A 15,145-nucleotide genomic window follows, 5' to 3' on the forward strand; every position below is an offset into this window, starting at 1 on the left:
CACTGTTATATAAGAACATTTCACAGAATTATTTTTCTAAATGGGTATAATCTAGAAATGATGAATTCCCTCTTATGACATTTAATTTTTGATACTGTTTTTTTCCCCTGTTCTTTTTTTTTCTTCTTCTTAGAAATCAGATCTATTACTCTTGTGAAAAGCAGTGTGTCACCCCTGCTTGTTGACATTGATAAGATAGTATTGCAGTGTTTTGGGGATCTGGTTCATCAGGCATTATCACTTCTGTTCAAGGTTGGTGTGCCCTAGAGGAGTATCAGGCAAGATCCCTTCCTTCTATCCAGTAACTAGCGTTTTTTGCAGTTTTAGGTATGGAAGAAGAGTGCAAGTAGCAGTAGATTAATGACTTGGCATTGTTCCCAGCTTGGAGTACTTTGTCAAAGTTTCGTGTCGGGAAGGCTCGTTCTCCATCCGTATGGTGGGTAACATGCCCCACAGAATATCGCTTTTACAACCAAATAGGTTCATATAAAAGTGCTGATTGATCTTATAAGAAATGGAAAATAACAGGCATTCTCCCTGTGTTGGTGTCCCCATGGTACAGTGGTTAAGCAGTTTGAATCCACCAGCTGCTTCTTGAAAACTCTGCGGGGCAGTTCTACTCTGTCCTACTGGTTCACTATGAGTTGGAATTGACACCACGGCAAAGGCTTTCCCCCTAGGTTGCTTTATTTATCTATTTCCTTTTTAGGGAGATCTGCTGAAAACTATGTATTCTCTAAATCTTTTACTCAGTTACAGCCATGAAATAATCATTATATTAGGAATTGAGATAGCTACAAAAATAAGTAAGATGGGGTCCTTGGCCTTGAAGATTTTATAGTTTGATGAGGGAGACAGGCATGGATCCAGAGACATATTAAATTGGGGGAAGTCCTTGAATTGGATACAGAGTACTATAGAAATACAGAAGTCGTAACTAATTCTTTCTGGACTGAGGGTTGGGGTAGTGAGAGAGGATTAGGAAATACCTCACAGAAGAATGAGAATCAGCCTTGGGTTTAAAGAATAAAATGCAGTTCAACAGGTATCCTAGTCATAGAAAATATCATATGTGAAGATCAGAAGTGTAAATAATTATGGACTTATCAAGCAAGTGGAAAGTTGGGGCTACCTAAAGGGAAGACGGTGGGAATAAGGCAGGATATAAGGCTGAAAAGGGAAGTGTGGGACCTTTTGTTAAAGAGTATTATATGTTGTGCTAAGGAGTTTGAACTTAAGGACTTAAACGATTCATAGTATGAAAGATGGAGTGGAGAAAAGAAAGACTGAAGATATGGAGACCAGTTAGAAGGCTTTTGGGGAAGCTTAGGAGGAGAGATAGCAGGGATAACTAGGATCTTGACTTTCAGCACAAATCAAAATCTCAAATGCCTTTAGGGCTTGGCAGGTAGCTTGAATGGGTTAAGGGACTGGGTATAAGATAACAGCAAGTGGTGAAGACTACAGTGACAGAGAGACTATGTGTCTAGAGGCACTCAAATTCAATTTTAAAAGTAGCAAGAATAATAGCATCTTTGTTGGTCAAATTAAGCCACTTACTAGGCAGATTTGGTCTGCAGGTGCTGCCTTGCCACCTGTGATGGTTAATTTTATTTGTCAATTCAGCTAGTTTATAGTGCCCAGTTATTTGGCCAGACACTAAGCCATATGTTGTTGTGAAAAGTATTTTGTAGATGTGATTAACATTTATAATCAATTGACTTTAAGTAAAGGAGATTAATCTTAATAATGTGGGTGGGCCTCAGCCAATCAGTTGAAGGCCTTAAGAGAAAAAAACTGATGTTTCCAGGGAAGAAGGTCTTCTGCTTTTCAAGACTGTAACATAGAAATCTTACCACAGATTCCAACTCACTGGCCTGCCCTACAAATTTTGAACTTCCCAGTCCCCACAGTCTTGTGGGCCAATGTGTTAAAATCTATCTATCTGTCTGTCTGTCTACCTATCTATCTCCATCATATTGGTTTTGTTTCTCTGAGCCCTGACTAATACATAGAATGACATGTATGTTGGGAGGCTCCAAGACAATTCTCAGGTTCAATTATTTGCTAGAACTTGCAGAACTCAGAAAAGGTGTTATATTCATGGTTACAGATTATTATCGCCAGAGGATACTGATTAAAATCAGCAAAGGTAAAAGGTGCATAAATAGGGTCCAGGAAAGACCAGACACAAGTTTCTGATTGTCCTCTCCTAGTGGAGTTGAACTGACAGCACTTAATTTTCCCAGCAATGGTGTGTGAGAACACATACTGAGTATTGTCTTCCAGGAAAGTTGACCTGATTCTTGGTGTCCAGGGCTTTTACTGGGGACCAGCCACATAGCCATGAAACACCTGCATGGCTGACTTTAGTTACTCAGGCTCCAAATCCTCCATCACACATCACATTATTAGCATAAACTAACAATGCTGGCATTGACCCAAGGCCCCAGGTAAACAAAGACACTTTTATCAGGAAGGATATTCCAAGGGAAAAAAAAATTTTTTTTTTTAGAGATTATCTTCCAGGAACAAGTCAAGGACCAGACCTTTCTTTGGAATGCATGGGGTTTGAATGCCACAGACCTGCTGCACAGCATATTTTCTTTTCTATGGCCTCTTGAAAGAGAAAACCTCCATAATCTTGGGTAGGCTGCTGGTGTTTAGTCATTCTGAAAGTCAAGGACTAAGGTGCTTTCTAAACTTCTGCTTCGTTAGTTTAAACTCATTTCCTTTTGTACTACCTTCAGTGAACCGAAATATTGTGTTTTCCCTCATTTTTCATATTCTTTACCCTCTAACTCAAATAATTTTGTTTAAAAACAATATAATACATGAATAATAATAATAACCACCACTAAGATTTGCATAGCACTTCATGGTTAAAATGTACTTTCTTCCTCTTCTTTTGATGTAGGTAAGACAATTTTTCAGTTGAGAAAACTAAGCCTGAGGTTAAATGACATGCCCAAGTCTTATGGCTAGGAACAGTGAAAATGGGACTTCAGTCTTCTCTCACTAAATTGGTTTGCTCTTTTCTTGACACCATAGTGCCTCCCATGGCCTATTTGCAAGTCAGATGACTCATCTGCATATTTGTTCCATACAAGTGCGGAGAGGAAGAATATTGATTCAGTAGTTACAAAACAATGGCATTTTAATAAAAATGACACTTTGGGACTTAAAACCATTAATCTTTTCTTTAAACCCATAGTTTGGTTGAGTTGACAGTGTGTTAAAATAATGAATAATAAAAAGTTTGATTTTTTAAATATGGAATTTTCAGTGAATAAAAATTCTCAAACTTTGAACTCATTCACTTGTTCATCCATTCATCAAAACTTTATTACTAGATTCCGTGCTAAGGATATAAAGAAGAATAAGACATGGTTCCTGGCAGCAACTCAGACTCCAAGTCATTTCTGACTTCCTCCCTGCTGGATCCAAGAACTGATAATATGATGATGCCCTTTTTGCTTTTTTCCTTTAATTCAAACTCCAGTGTCCCTCTGAAAGAAGGATTTGGAGAGAAGCTTTCACAACCTGTGGTAAAACCCAACTCAAGTTTTACTTAATTGCAAGGGAAAACCTGGGAAGAATATAGAACCCTTTGAATGAATGAGTAAACAAAGAAAAATCATGTTGCCTACAAAAATATTTTTAAACCAAAAAAAGGAGGGGGGGTTGTGAGATTCAGAGAATTTTCAGAAGACTGTTTTAAAAAAATATCTGACATGTCTTTTCATTAAGATTCAAAAAAGCATTGCATTCATATAACTAGAACAAACAATTATGAAAATCTGAAATAGTGAATGATTGCTTGAATTTGAAAAACATGACCGACAAATTTAAAACAGGGATGAAAACCAATAGAGCGGAAATATTGCAGAAAATCAAGTAGTGACATAGAAAAACATTTGCAAAACTCTCCTCAGAGCACAGAAGAAATGGAGAAAAAGATTGAAGTGATGAAAGAGATGATAAAATATATGGGGAAAAGATGATGGAGAAACAACCAAGTAACACTGAATTCCCAAAGAAGAGAACTGAATATATAGGCCAGAAACAAAGATCTAAGGGTTAATGGAAGAAAACTCATCGATTCAAAAGAACTCAGTTTAAACAGTAAAAGTATGAAAAATATTCCCAGACAAATCTCATAATAAAATAACAATACTTTACTACTTTCAGTTATTAAGGACACGTAAAAAGCCTAGATATTTTCATCCCCTACTCCCCCTTCCAGCAACAACAACAATCCACCGTGTTATCTACTGTGTCAGTTAGGGTTCCCATAGGAAAGAGAAACCACCCCAGATGATTCAGAGAAGAGACTTGAATAAAGGGGCTATTTTTTTGTTGTTTTTTTTTTGTACCCCCAACAACAATCCATTGTGTTATCTACTGTGTCAGTTACGGTTCCCATAGGAAAGAGAAACCACCCCAGATGATTCAGAAAAGAGACTTGAATGAAGGGGCTACTTACAGAGAAAGGAGGCTTGGTGGCTTAGTGGTTAAAGCACTTGACTGAGAACCAAAAGGTCAGCCATTCAAACCTGTCAGCCATTCTATGGGAGAAAGATGTGGCAGTCTGCTTTCCAGGAAGATTTACAGCCGTGGAAACCCTATGGGGCAGTTCTACTCTGTCCTATAGGGTCACTGTGAGTCAGAATCGACTTGACAGCACTGGGTTTTTGTTACTTACAGAGAGGGTTAAAGGAACAAACAAGGGAAAGTGAGGTACCAGAGTGTAGAAACAATGGGAAGCTATTGATACCCCTTGGGGAAAAAGAGGAACTAGAGCCCAGTGGGAGCCCTGGTGGTGCAGTGGTTAAGAGCTTGGCTGTTAACCAAAATGTCGGCAGTTTGAATCCACCAGCCTCTCCTTGGAAACCCTCTGGGGCAGTTCTATTCTGACCTATAGGGTCACTATGAGTCAGAATCAACTTGATGACGATTGGTTTGGTTTTTTTGGTTTGGAGAACCCAGTGAGAGTTGGAACCACGGAGGAGGAGGTCCTGTGTGAGTTCTAAAATTGGGAAGGGATACAGCTATTATGAGAGATGCTGCACTGAGCAGGGAGTAATGGGGAAAATATAACTTTACCTCTCTCTTCTCTCCTGCTCTCTGGTCTGCTGGTATCTCCCTTTACCCAAACCCAAACAAGAGCCAGCAAGCAAGGTTGCCAACAGAGTCAGAAAACAGGGGTCAGCATCCTAGTGCTCAGAGCAGGGTAGAGAAACATAGGAATGGATCTGGGTGTGGGGTAGGGCATGGATAAGAAGAATAATCAGAACATTCACCAAAGATAAAATATCTAGTTTAATTGAGAACTACTCAGCTACCTTTGGAGAAAAAAAGACTGTAGTATATGAATCCTCTACCAATAGATTTTTTCATGTGTGGATGAAGTAGATAAGCACAGGGCTTAGAGAACCTTATGGCTAATTCCATGAGCACAAGACAGTCTCAGTCTCTGCTCTCAATAAGCTTATGCTCATGTTAAAGTCAATTCACAATAAACAATACTATAAGCTATAGGGTCTCTATGAGTCGGAATCGACTCAACGGCACTGGGTATAAGCTATGAAAGGAGCCCTGGTGGCACAATGGTAAAATGCTCGATTGCTGACTGAAAAGTTGGTGGTTTGAGCCCCCCAGCAACTCCGTGGGAGAAAAGTCCTGGCGTTATGGCTTGAATTGTGTTTCCCAGAAACATGTGTTGTAAATCCTAACTTCTATGCCTGTGGTTTTGGAGCCCTGGTGGCACGGTGGTTAAGGGCTATGGGGAGCTATGGCTGCTAACCAAAAAGATGAATCTACCAGGTGCTCCTTGGAAACTCTGTGGGGCAGTAATACTCTGTCCGATAGGGTCGCTATGAGTCAGAATTAACCCGACAGCAAAGGTTTTGGTTTTTTTTAATGCCTGTGGTTATAGTCTCATTTGGCAATAGGTTTTCTTTGTTATGTTAATGAGACAGAATTAGCCTAGAATGTCTTAAATCAATCTCTTTTAAGATATAAAAGAGGTTAAACAAGGAAGCAAAAGAAACAGATGGAGGAAGAGGGATGCCAAGATGAAGATCACTGAGGAGAAGAGGCTCAAAAGAGACAAGAACATTTCCCTAGAGTCAGCACCCTGAATCTGGACTTCTAGCCTCCCAAGCTGGGAGTAAATTAATTTCTGTATGTTAAAGCCATCCACTTGTGGTATTTCTGTTACAGCAGCACTAGGTAACTAAGACCGAATTTGATACCAAGAAGTAGGGGTGCTGCTCCAACAAATACCTAAAATGTGGAAGTGGTTTTTGAATTGGGTAATGACTAGAGGCTGGAAGAGTTTTAAGGTGCCTAATAGTAAAAGTCTAGATTGCCTTGAAGAGACTGACAGTGGAATTATGGATGTCAAAGGCAGTTCCGGTAAGGGCTCAGAAGAAAGTGAGAGGAGCTATAAAGAAAGTCTCTCTTGTCTAAGAGAATACAATGGCACCAGCAACAGAATGTTGCTAGAAATGTGGATGTTAAATATGCTTCTGTTGAGGCATTAAAAGAAAATGATGAACATGTGACTGGACAATGGAAGAAAAACAAACAAAAACTAAACCTGTTGACGTTGAGCCGATTCCGACTCATAGCAACCCTATAGGACAGAATAGAACTGCCCCATACAGTTTCCAAGGAGCCTGGTGGATTCGAACTGCTGACCTTTTGGTTAGCAGCTGTAGCTCTTAACCACTATGTCATCAGAGTTTCCCAATGGAAGAAGGGTGATACTTTTTATACAATGGCAAAAACTTGTCTGAATTATGTTCAAATATTCACTGGAAGACAGAACTTGTAAGTGATGATCTTGGTTATCTGGCTGATGAGACTTCTTTTTTTTTTTTTAATTGAACTTTAGATGAAGGTTTACTGAACCAACTAGTTTCTCATCAAACGGTTAGTACACACATTGTTGTATGACATTGGTTAACAACCCCACGACTTGTCAACACTTTCCCTTCTCAGTCCTGGGTTCCCTATTATCAGCTTTCCTGTTCCTTGCTACCTTCCAGTCTCTGCCCCAGGGCTGGCGTGCCCCTTTAGTCTAGTTTTGTTCCATGGGCCTGTTTAATCTTTGGCTGAAGGGTGAACCTCAGGAGTGACCATATTATGAGCTGAAAGGGTGCCCGGGGGCCATGCTTTCAGAGTTTCTCCAGTCTCTATCAGGCCAGCAAGTGTGGCCTTTCTTTTTGGGTTAGAATTTAGTTCTACATTTTTTTCTCCAGCTCTATTTGGGACCTTCTGTTGTGATCCTTGTCAGAGCAGTCAGTGGTAGTAGCTGGGCATCATCTAGTTGTACTGGCCTCAGTCTGGTGGTAGATGTGGTCCATTAGTCTTTTGGACTAATCTTTCCCTTGTGTCTTTAGTTTTCTTCATTATTCCTTGCTCCTGAAGGGGTGAGACCAGGGGAGTATCCTAGATGGCTGCTCACAGGCTTTTAAGACCCCCGATGCTACTCAACAAAGTAGAATAGAACATTTTCTTTATAAATTCTGTTACACCCATTAAGCTAGATGTTCCTTGAGACCATGGTCTCCACTGGCTGATGAGATTTCTGGGCAGGATGTTAAAGAGGCCATGTAGTTTCTTCTTGCCACTTACAGTAAAATGCAAGTAGAAAGAGATGGACCTAAAAATGAACTGCGCAAAATGAAAACAGAACTTAAAGATTTGGAAAATCCTAGAATATTCACCAAGGACGTGGCTATACAATCTTTTGTTAAAGAGATTAAGCCTGTGACTTATTGATCTAACCAACTACCACAGCAGAAAGCCTGTCAACTTAGACTGAAGTAGACAAAGAAAGAATGAAAGGAAAGAACAATGTCTGCCTCTTGGAACTCTAAAGGCAGGAAATAGGCCAAAAGAGCTACATCTGTTGTCCTCCAAGAAAAGAAAAGGACCATTCCTGTAGGAGCTAGAAGATCAGCAGACTGTTGGAAGGAGCACAGGAAGTAGGGCCTTCTCGGCTTCAAAGTGTGGGGCTATGGTCTCCTGGATCTCAAAGAGTGGGGCCACAGACTCCTAGGTTTCAAAGAGTAGGATCTTCACCAATTCTGATCCAGAAATGAGGCTGGTGCTAAGGTGTGCCAGGGGCATAGGAGCAGCTGCTCAAAGCTGAGGGGGCCAGGCTGCTGTACCCGAGATGCAGAAGAACAGGGCCTGCTGGGGCCAAGGGAGTAGTGTCACCACTTAGATGGACTAGGAGAATGGGGCCGCCTAAGGCCAAGGGAGCAGAGTTGCCATGCCAAAGGGCCTGGAAGGTGGAACTGAAGCCCAAGGCCAAGGGGCCTCCACCCAGAATCCAGAGGGTGTGACCAACACCCAGAGTCTGGAGGGTGAGACCATTGCCCAGATGGTCTCAGATAAGAGAGGATTATTTTCAAGCCTCGAGAGCTAATATAATTTGTTCTTCTGGGTTTTGGACTTGCTTGGTGCCTTTTATCCCTCCTTTCCCTCTAATTTCTCCCACTTGTAGTGCAAATTTCTACTTGTGCCTGTTCCATCATTGTACTTTGAAAGCAGACAACTTGTATTTTAGATTTGACAGGTTCACAGATAAATGAAAATTTTACTCCAAGATGGAACACTCCTGAATTCTCACCCATATTTGATTTAGATGATTCAGTAGAGGAGATTTGGGACTTGGAATTGATTTAAGACTTTTGGGATGATGTGATGGGGTGTAGGTACTTTGCATGTGGGAAGGACATGAATTTAGGTGGGCAAAGGGTGGAATATTATAAATTAAACTGTGTCCCCCAAAATTGTGTTGAAAATCCTAACCTATATGCCTGTGGTTATAATCCTATTTGGGAATAGGTTGTCTCTGTTATGTTAATGAGAAAAGATCAGTATCGTGTGTTTATAATTCAGTCTTTTTTGAGATATAAAAAAAGATTTAAAAAGGAAGCAAATGTAGCAGAGATGGAAGAAAAGAGATGCCAAGACCCACAAAAATTACCCAGGAGCAGAAGCTCAAAAGAGACAACGACCTTCTTCTAGAGCCAAAAGAGAGAAAGTCTTTCCCTAGAGCCAGCACCCTGAATTTGGACTCCTGGCCTCCTAAACTGGGAGAGAACACACTTCTGTTTGTTAAAGCCATCCACTTGCAGTATTTCTGTTATAGCCAGCACTAGATAATTAAGATATCTGGCAATCTGCACCTGTAAAGATGACAGCCTGGGAAACCCTATGGGGCAGTTCTACTCTGTCTTATGGGGTTGCTGTGAGTGGGAATGGGCTGGATGGCACACAGCAACAACATGGGCTATGAAGGCAAAAGCACAGGTACTATGGGCACAACTTGGAAAGGAACGATCTGGTCCAGGATGATCAGGGAAACTTCAGAAGGAAGTGAAGTCTTAGTTGAAGGATGAGTAGAAGTTAATCAGGCAAAGCAGCTCAGGAGACGTCCAGACAAGGGGATCAGTTGTATGGACAATCAGGTTGGTGCTCAACAGGTATTGAGCAATAATAGTGTAAGAGTTAATTAAAACACCCTAATTAAAAGCCCTGGAGTCCCTGAGTGGTGCAAATGGCTAAAGCTCCCAGCTGCTAATGAAAAGTTGGAAGCTTGAGTCCAACCCAGAGGTATGTCAGAAGAAAGCCCTGGCAATCTACTTCCAAAAAATCAGCCATTGAAAACCCTGTGGAGCACAGTTTTACTCTAACACACACGTGGTCTGCAATAGTTGGCATTGACTCGATGGCAATTGGTTAATTAAAAGACCTAAGAAAACTTTCATAGGAATCTCATGCCATGTGTATATTTTATGTCTTTACTGATCACGCACTATGGAGCTGGCACTGTGCCAGACACTCAGTATATCCCAAAAGGGAAACAGATACACAGAGAATTAGAGCACACTTTGATAAGAGCTGTGCATTCAAAACACTAAAAGAAGGTGTGGAACCACAGCCTCAATTCTATCTTCTCAACTACATGCTGGCAAGAGGCTGGAGTTGGTGAGCTACGCTCAACCGTCAGAGCATTTCGTCCTCAGAACTTTGTTGTTATGTTTAGTAGAACTCCCAACAAAGTATTACCAGTAAATTTCATGTTAATATAGTTCTTGTCAATGGGAAGCATATTCTTAAAAGTGTGCCAGCAAGTTGGCAATTATTATTGCCCTACTGTCTCCATATTTTCATCTATTTTCTCTGCTAAGACTTGTCACAGTAAGAGAAATAGCGCAGCTAACACTGTTAAGTATCCCAGGAATTTGAATAAAAAGTTGCTGAGGGACAGTGTTGTCAAAAATCTCACTGTTTTTTAGCTGTTTATTCAAGTAGGAAATTGGAAGTTCTTCAAATCATTCTACATAAAAAAATACATCTTGTGTTGACACACATTTTAGTAGACATTATTCTTAATTCCTTAAGGAACTTACAAAGATAAAATGCAACACAAATGTACTTGGCAGTAGATTACATATACAGCTTGAAATTCAGATCAGTAATTAATTAGAACTGTTCAAAGTTACCTCACCCCTGAAAATACAAGACTTTAATTAAATTGATAATTAAGTACCATATGCATGTCATGTAAAAAGGCATGTTTATGCAATGTAATTTTAATCAATTTTATAGTATTTCTTAATAAAATATAAGACAGCATTGGTGTTTGATATAAGGCTCTTAGTTTTTACATACTGCCGTTCTTACGGGAAAATGTAAACTGGTTGGATAAGAAATATGCTGATTTGGCTTATTTTTAAGTTATGAAAATAGTACTTTTTTTGGTAGGCTCTGAAAATACAGTAATCTCTAATGAAATATACACTTGAAGGGAACCATTAAGTCATAATTTATCTTCTTTACCTGGGCTTGTGGTGAAATGTTCCGTACTATTAAAAAAACAAAAAAGTGCTGTGAATTGAATTGCAAACTCTCTCCACCAAGGGACTAATAATACTTGTGTTAAAATGTAAATGGAGGGGTCTTGAGTGCTTTAAAATTTGTGAAGAAAGACCGTGGAATTGTAATTACTTTGCAGTGATGCCATTCCCCACAGGAAATATTGTTGTAGAAGGGGGAGGTTGAGCTGAGCTTGAGGCGACAGGGGGCACTTTCCTCGGAGTTGAGACAATGAGGCAGAGAGTTTGGCAGGATAGCTCAAGAGTCTACAGATAGCAAGTTAGGAAGCAAGAATGGGGAACAGCATTTTAGAAGGTCAGGTTACAGAGAAAAATCAAGATGAAAGCCAAGGCCCAGGGCCACTGGCTGGGTGGATGAAGACAGGGCTGAAAAGGCTATGATTTTTTTTTGCGGGGGGGAGCCGAATTGGGTCAGTCTGGGGCTGGACTCAGTCTGACATGGACCTTATTTTTGCAGAGGCAGAAAGCGGCTTGAAGGCAATAAAGTGTCCTTGGACTGAGCAGTGGAAATGGAGTGAAGCAGAGTGGTGACCGTGCCCCTCTGAAATTGTCTGTAAAAGCGTGTGTGTGTCTTTTTGGGGGCGGGGAAGGGAGATCAGATCCTTAGCCTGGATCAGATTCTCAAAGGTGTACATGACTCCTCCCTGCCTACCCCCCACTACCCCCCCCCCAGAAAAAAAAAAAAACTAACAAAAAGCCACTAACCTAAAAAGGAAACATTAATTTCAGGGAGTTCTTATCATCTGAAAGTGGAGTGTCAATAGGAGTCACCTAAAAGAACTTACTGTTTTGTTTTAGACTTGTGCCAAGAGAATTACTGACCCAAGATTATATTTGTGATTTTTTTTTCCTCAAATATATGTTGTTTGGAGTCCGTGGGTGGTGGAAACAGCCTGCTTGGCTGCTAACTGAAGGGATGGAGGTTTGAGCCCACCCAAAGGCACCTCGTGGAAGAAAAGCTGGCAATCTACTTCCGAAAAATCAGCCATTGAACACCATATAGAGCATAGTTCTACTCTGACCCAATTCTTTCACACTGTAGTGAAATTTAGTTGTGCATTTGAAGTAAATCTGTGTTAAACTAATGGATAGGGTGGGATGAAGGCAAATCTGAGAAGAAATGGGGTCCAGAACTCAAGGACTAGACTGTCAGTCTCCCTAAAGCAGCCCAGGTATGGTGCCAACAACAACCAACATTTTCCTGCTAATCACTACTACCCATATTCCTTTAATCATTGCTTTTGGGATTCATTTTCCATTTTGATACAGATGTTGGTGCTTCTCCCTGTGTCCATATCCTATTTAGTGTGGGGTGGCAAACCCTGGGTACCACGCAGAGGATAAGGTCATTCTCAGCGTAGCATTTGCTGTCTGTATCAGGTAGGGTTTGCTGGGTGACTTGCCTTCTGGGTACCTGACAGCTGCCCTTTGTGCAAGGTTAGAGCCATTGCAGTTCTAAGCCACTTTCTCAGGAGGCAGGTAGCATCAGAGGCCACACAGAAATGGAAATGGGGGGCCCTGAATGCGGTGACTGGGTTCCTTTTAGATCAGTCAAGGATTTATTCATCATCTAGCTGGAGGGAAAATGTGTACGTGTTCTCAATAGTTATGAGTGTAGTGCCAAAATATAGGCACGCATTGCTGGCAGTCCTTTCAGTGATAGGATAAAAAGCTTTCAGAGATGAGAAGGTAACAGTGGAGAGCAAGAGATTGTGACAAAAATAGAGACTTCATAATTTGTCTCTCCTCCATGCTCCTGAATTAGAATGTATGGGAAATTGACTCTGGGGTAAAGCTGTTTCTGCTCTCATCCATTTAGTGCAGATGAAAATGATGAAAAATTCTGAACCCCCAAATTTTAATGTACCCTGATGTAATACAATATTAAAGAAATGAATAAGATGTCTTAAAAATATTTTAATTGATACAAATCTGATATAACCAAGGAGTTTGATAAGGTTGGAAATTAATCATCCTGTCCTTCTGGAAGCACAGTTAGTAAGGCTAAGGATATGGTATCTAGAAGAGAAGCCTTTTTCCCCTTGGAAATGCTGTTATTCAAATAACTATTCAAGTTTTAAAGATGGAAAATAGATACCAGAATTTATTTACACGTATGTTTTGTGTGACAAGGCTTTTAAATTAAAAAAAACTTAATGTACTTCCTGAATTTTATATTTCTGAAAAAGGATATTGAATTAAGTATTTAAAAGTACATTAAGTATATTTTCAGTGGCATTATACTTAGCTAAAGATATTTTTTTGTGTGCTCTCTTCCTCTTTCTTTTTTATGACAGAATGTAGTTGTATATTTGTTTTTATCTTAAAAGATGATTTTAAAGTAATTTTGCATTATGGGCACCTCTGCTCCTCACAAATTCATTTGTAAGATTTTGAACTATGCCATCCCACTGGACAGTTTGTTTAAAGGAGCAATCTGGTATCAGAAGAACAATTGTTCAGGAGGAACTCCTTCCTGAAATATTTTACTACTGTAGTTTAGTTTGGAAGCCTTTAAAAATAGTGTTCCAGTAATACATGTTTAAATAGTCTGCTTTATAAAGCAGATCACTTGAGTGAAAATAGATGAAAAGCATTTACCATCACACTTGTTTATATTCTTAAATATGTTTTGTCTGTGAACTCTATCTACTGAAAAAAGCACGGTAATAATGACCAACCTAATAGCAATGAGCAACCCTAGCACTAGACTGTGGTCTCTAAATAACCATTTCCCACTAAAAGGAACCAGGGTTCTTTGGAGAAATGACCAATTTCAGGTCAAGGGGGAGCTGAGCCTGGAGCATAGTGGTTAAGAGTTTGGCTGCTAACCAAAAGGTTGGCAGTTTGAATCTACCAGTTGCTCCTTGGAAACCCTATGGGGCAGTTCTACTCTGTCACATAGGGTCTCTGTGAGTCGGAATCCCCTATGAGATGGAGTCCATGGCACACAACAACAACAGACTAAACTAAATTGTTCTAATACCCTTTTTTGCCTAATGTATTGAAGTGAAAAATGACCAGTTATGGAGAAGTTCTCAAAAACAGATGATTCAGAAATCTTAGGTCTTTTATTTAGTAAACAGTCAGAACTGAGCTCTATTTCTGAAGCTCTATTTCCTCCGCCAAGACTCCTGGCAGCCACTTTAACCCTACCAGCTAGGGAAGTTACACACTCTTCCACTTTCCAAAGGGAGACAAGTTTAGATGCAATGGCCCAGTCTGTTCTGCCACAGGGAACATACTCTTTTACCCTTGGGTTGTTACACACTAGTATAGTAAGGATATGATTTAATAATGTACATACACTTAATAAATATCCGCTTATTTAAAAGCCTTCAGAAGAAAATTTTCAGAGGAAACTGTAGATATGCAGACTAAACTCAAAATGTCCAAGTGTCATAAAGAAAAATTTTATGTATTATTTATTCATATATCTAACCATGATCTTTGAGTACCTATCATGTTGGTAAGTAAGATAAAATCTCTCTATTCAAAGAATTTAAAGTCCTAAAATTAAAAAAAACAAACAAACAATGATTGTAACTGTTATAAATAGTATAATATTTGCTGGATGGATGGAGTGACAAATGGTGTTAGGGAGAGATGTGGTGGAAGATATAATAGCAGAGATAGATAAAGGTCAGATCATAAAGGACCAGATACCATGCTAGAAAAATAGTCTTCATCTTGAAGACTAGGAGGGGTTAGTAAAGATTTTAGCGACAAGAATGCTATCTTTTAAGAAATGGAAAGAGAAACTTCTTAAATGGCCTTTCATTTAATGTTCCTGAGTAAAAAATATACTCCATCATAATCAAATAAGGGAATAACTTGCCATTACTGAGCATTAAAGCAATTATGTTCATTATCTATGACGTCTCCAAGCATTTATTTATGTATGCATTGTCCTCTAAATAAAGATAAACCACTGATTTTAACTGTATATTGTTCTGAGCATAATTTTATGAGTTTAAAATACATAACTGAATTAGTAAAGAAACAATCACATATGAGATTTCTAAATACTCAGGACAACAAAAATATTTTAAAAACTAAAAGGAAAGCTTGATATTGTTGATTGTTCTAATAATAAACTGTTTAAAATAAGAAAAATGGTATTTTTATTTTTTGTTCAAATAAAAATGCAAGCTGTAAAAGATAATTAGATTAAATAAAATTATATTTAATGAAATAATATTGCTGGTGCTACTCAATAGCTG

The sequence above is a fragment of the Elephas maximus genome, chromosome 1 (genome assembly GCF_024166365.1).
Source record: "Elephas maximus indicus isolate mEleMax1 chromosome 1, mEleMax1 primary haplotype, whole genome shotgun sequence".
In the NCBI taxonomy this organism is placed as follows: domain Eukaryota; kingdom Metazoa; phylum Chordata; class Mammalia; order Proboscidea; family Elephantidae; genus Elephas; species Elephas maximus.